Below are 5,211 nucleotides of genomic sequence, written 5' to 3'. Positions count from 1 at the left end.
GTCCTTGTGTTCACATGGCCCTTTTCTTACTTGCGTGTGTGTGTGTGTGAGCTTCATCCTATGGGAGTCAGAGGGGCCACTGTCATCTCCTCTGGGTTTTAGATGGTCAAGTGATGTCTGTCTCACATTCCCATCTTCCCGCCTCTCTGTCCCTGGTGTTGGTCTCAATGCCACCCACATGCGGAGAGACCCTGCCCAAGGGATCAGATGACTAAGATTCTAGGGCCTCCAGTACCTACCCCTCACCATCTTTACTGAGATGTAATTGACATAAGATTCTTCAGTCTAGACCCATCCGTAGGGTGAGGCTGAAGACATCTCTCCAGCCCTCTGAGCCTGGGTCTTCCCAGCTGCAGGAGAGGGATCAAAGGTCAGACTTTGATCATTGAAAGGATGTTGATGATCAACCACTGAATCTTAGCAGTGAGAAAATGAGGCCCTGTTAGGCTCAGATGTTTTTGTGAGGCCAAAATTAGGTGATTAGAAGATGTCTTGAAAACTGAGACGTGCTCCTCAAATGTAAAAGTTGTATGTATGACTGTACTGTGGCTTTGCTGATGTGTGTAGATCTTACAGCCATGTAAATGATTCTCTTCTGACTTTGGGATAGGACCACCTATTTCAGGAGTAATCGATTCAGAAGTCCTCGCAGTTTACATTTTAAAACTCAATGTGCACATAGGGAACTATATTTAATATCCTGTGATAAACCATAATGGAAAAGAATATGAAAAAGAATATATATGTGTGTATAAATGAGTCACTTTGCTGAACAGCAGAAATTAACACAACACTGTAAATCAACTATACTTCAACAAAATTAAAAAAAAATTCAACATGCAGCTAACAGATTTGGAGAAGACATTTGCAACACTGATATAAATGGTGATCGAAATATATAAGGATGTTTTATAACTCATTCAGAAAAAGATTAACAACCCAGTAAAAAAAAAAACAGGCAAAGACGATGAACAAGAAATTTACAAAAGAGGAAACCTCAAATGTCCCGTGACAGGAAAGGATGGTCACTAATGAAGAGAGAAATGCAAATTAGTGAATACACAGTTCAACAAAATGATACTGTTATGTACCAATATCTTGACGAAAATGAAAAGGTCTGACAGTTACTTAATGTTGATAGATCGTATGGGTAAATGGGAACTCACAGACTGCCAATGGGGATATAAACTGGTACTTGTGTTTTGGAGAGCTATTAAATGGTACTGTTAAAAGTGCTTATACCACATGTGCACAGCATTTCTATTTGTTGGGGAATTTTTTTTTCCCTTCCAGTTTTGTTGAGATATAGTTGACATACGGCACTGTATAAGTTTAAGGTGTACATCGTGAAATGATGACCACCTTAGATTTAGCGAATATCCATCATCTCATACAGTTACATTAAAGAAATAGAACCCTCAGAATGGGAGAAAATATTTGCAAATGAGGCAACTGACAAAGGATTAATCTCCAAAATTTATAAGTGGCTCATGCAGCTCAATAACAAAAAAACAAACAACCCAATCCAAAAATGGGCAGAAGATCTAAATAGACATTTCTCCAAAGAAGATATACAGACTGCCAACAAACACATGAAAGAATGCTCAACATCATTAATCATTAGAGAAATGCAAATCAAAACTACAATGAGATATCATCTCACACCAGTCAGAATGGCCATCATCAAAAAATCTAGAAACAATAAATGCTGGAGAGGGTGCAGAGAAAAGGGAACACTCTTGCACTGCTGGTGGGAATGTGAATTGGTACAGCCACTATGGAGAACAGTATGGAGGTTCCTTAAAAAACTACAAATAGAACTACCATATGACCCAGCAATCCCACTACTGGGCATATACCCTGAGAAAACCATAATTCAAAGAGTCATGTACCAAAATGTTCATTGCAGCTCTATTTACAATAGCCCGGAGATGGAAACAACCTAAGTGTCCATCATCGGATGAATGGATAAAGAAGATGTGGCACATATATACAATGGAATATTACTCAGCCATAAAAAGAAACGAAATTGAGCTATTTGTAATGAGGTGGATGGACCTAGAGTCTGTCATACAGAGTGAAGTAAGTCAGAAAGAGAAAGACAAATACCGTATGTTAACACATATATATGGAATTTAAGGGAAAAAAATGTCATGAAGAACCTAGGGGTGACAGGAATCAAGACACAGACCTACTAGAGAATGGACTTGAGGATATGGGGAGGGGGAAGGGTGAGCTGTGACAAAGCGAGAGAGTGGCATGGACATTTATACACTACCAAACGTAAGGTAGATAGCTAGTGGGAAGCAGCGCATAGCACAGGGAGGTCAGCTCGGTGCTTTGTGACCGCCTGGAGGGTTGGGATAGGGAGGGTGGGAGGGAGGGAGACACAAGAGGGAAGAGATATGGGAACATATGTATATGTATAACTGATTCACTTTGTTATAAAGCAGAAACTAACACACCATTGTAAAGCAATTATACTCCAATAAAGATGTAAACAAACAAAAAAAAGAAATAGAGAAAAAATGTTTTTCCTTGTGATGAAAACTCAGGATTTACTCTCTTAACGACTTTCATACAATGTACAGCAGTTAATTATCTCTATCACATTGTACGTTACATCCCTAGTACTTATTTAACTTGTAACTGGAAGTTTGTACCTTTTGACTGCTTTCATCCAATTCCCCCTGGTATTTCTACTTTAGCGAATGTACCTTAAAGAAACGCTCAGATGTATCAAAAGGAGATGAGTGGGGATGTTTAGTGCCGCAATGTTTGTCATAGTGAAAGACCCCATCGGTAGGGGAGAAGTTGTACAAGATATTCATGTATTCACATAATGCTTACACTCCGTGACAGTTAAGATGAATTAAGAGTTACATGTCTTACCACTAATGGATCTAAAAATTATAATGGCAAACGAAAAAATGTTGCCAACCTTATTTACATGTAGTATGGATCCATTTGTATAAACTGAAATACAAAACAGTCTATCTAAGAATACCCATGTGTAGTGAACACATCATGGAACCCACACGCCAGTGTCACACAGTGGTTACCTCTGTGTGAGGAAGGGACATGTGACTTGGAGATGGGAACAAAGGGAACTTCAACTCTGTGAGGTTTCATTTGTTTTAAAAAAAAAAAAGACATGAAGCAAATATGACAGAATGCTGCAATTTGTTCATGTTGGGTGGTGAATATTTATGTGGCATTAATATACATGTAATAACACATGGGTTAACACACGGGTGTTATTCTCCATGTGTTTCAGCATTTTTATTCATAACAAAAATTTAATGCAGAGGAGGGACAAAGGGTAGAATTATCTTAAAAAAAAAGATCTGTGTGACTGTTATTAAGTGGATTCTGTTTAAGAATCCCTCTCAGCTTCCTATTGGCGATGAGGTCGTGTTTTGGATTCTAAGATCTTGTATTCATTCCACAATATGTGCTGACACTTTTTTTAAAAAATTAATTATTTTTGGCTGTGTTGGGTCTTCATTGCTGTGCGCAGGCTTTCTCTAGTTGCGGTGAGCGGGGGCTACTCTTCGTTGTGGTGTGCGGGCTTCTCATTGCGGTGGCTTCTCTTGTTAGGGAGCATGGGCTTTAGGTGCGCGGGCTTCAGTAGTTGTGGCTCGCGGGCTCTAGAGCACAGGCTCAGTAGTTGTGGCGCACGGGCTTAGTTGCTCCGTGGCACGTGGGATCTTCCTGGACCGGGGCTCGAACCCGTGTCCCCTGCATTGGCAGGCGGATTCTTAACCACTGTGCCACCAGGGAAGTCCCTAACACTTCTTTTTGACCCACCTCGTTCATGGACGAGGAAACAGGCTGCAGCTACTTCCTTAGATAAACTAGGCTTTAAAGGCCCTGAGCGTGCTGTGCGCTGTGTGGCTCCCAGGGCTGGCCTGCATCTCACAGGAAGGAAAACGTCAGGTAAGATCCCTTCCATTGCTTGGCCTCTCCTGCTTTGGTGTGACTTACTCCCTGGATGACTGTGAACCTTCCAAAGTCCCCAGCTTCCAAATCCCAGCCGTTGGAGAGATCAAAGTGTGTTCCTATAACCGGAGGAACCATTTCACAGCAGGAAGATTGGCCTCAGGTTCCTGGGCACTGCCCAACCTCTGCAGGTGGAAACGAGGGGAGGGGCAGGAAAGAGTGGGTCTCCTGGCTGCCTGTGTCCCCATCTCCCTCAAAGGAGGTGAAGTCTTCTCCCTCCCTCCTGCCCTCACTGATGCCTGCACAGAGATGCTACATGGGGTGACCCATCGATACTCCTAGATGAGCTTTGGCATTTGTTAAAAGCAAGACAACAGACCCCAATAAAGCCACTTATGCTAAGCCCCACGTCACCAAACCGAGACATAATTACAGTTTCCAGTCTCCCAGAACTGAACCCAGAGCAGTCAGTCAGGAACCACCTGACCAGCACTAGTTACACAATCTGCCTGACAGACCCCTGCACTCCCTAAAGAAAAGTGACCTTGCAGTAACCAAGCCGCTTTTTTTGCCTAAAATAACTTCCTTAATCTGGCTCCCCCTGGCCTATCAAAGTCTCTCATTTTGTACAGCTAGACGGACGCTGCTAGACTTGACTCAGTTTCCTCAAATAAACTCTTACAATTTTTAATATTCCTCAGTTTATCTTTTAACAAGTTCTTGCAGACACAAAGGATGCCTTTGCAAGCCCATTTCCTCTCCTGAGCTGCTTTCCTTCCGGGGGTAACACCCCTCACGTTTAAGCATTTGAGTTCCTTTATTCGGGAAAATGAGCCTAAACCTGGCTTCCGGCACGAAGCTCACCAGCTCACGTTGTGAACAGCTATGCTGTCCCACGGGAGTGCTAGCAGGCTGATTGCTTTCCCACCCTCGGCAGCCCCGCAGCATTGACTGTTCTCCCTGTAATGGCCTGGAAAAGACTTCCAGATCCCGGAGACTTTGCTTCCTCTTTCCTCAGTGTGAGTACCATATGCATCGACAGCTAAGCCCATGTTATGTTGGAGTCGAAGTCTGGTGATCTCTGGCAGTTTGAATGCAAATATGTCCTAAGTTGGCCCCATCTAAACAGGGTGCCTCCTAAAAGCCTAATGTCTCAAAACCACAAATAAAGGGACGAGAGATTCGTGACAAGTCTCTCTCTCACACACAGTTCCTTCCCCATATAGAATTTGACTTCCCAACAGCTGGTCTCTAGGTGTGTAGTTCTCA

General features: G+C 42.7%; 1 protein-coding gene across 8 annotated transcripts in view; it reads right to left on the bottom strand.

Moving 5' to 3' along the window:
• Positions 1 to 5,211, bottom strand: part of LOC113628238 (calmodulin-alpha-like) — a 135,987-nt gene that overhangs the window by 8,408 nt on the left and 122,368 nt on the right. The window lies entirely within an intron of this gene.

Source organism: Aethalodelphis obliquidens, unplaced genomic scaffold (genome assembly GCF_003676395.1).
Source record: "Aethalodelphis obliquidens isolate GAN/ISIS:26980383/991018 unplaced genomic scaffold, ASM367639v1 scaffold23, whole genome shotgun sequence".
NCBI classification, from domain to species: domain Eukaryota; kingdom Metazoa; phylum Chordata; class Mammalia; order Artiodactyla; family Delphinidae; genus Aethalodelphis; species Aethalodelphis obliquidens.
Note: the sequence above shows the minus strand (reverse complement) of the source record. Positions and strands in the feature narration are given on the sequence as shown.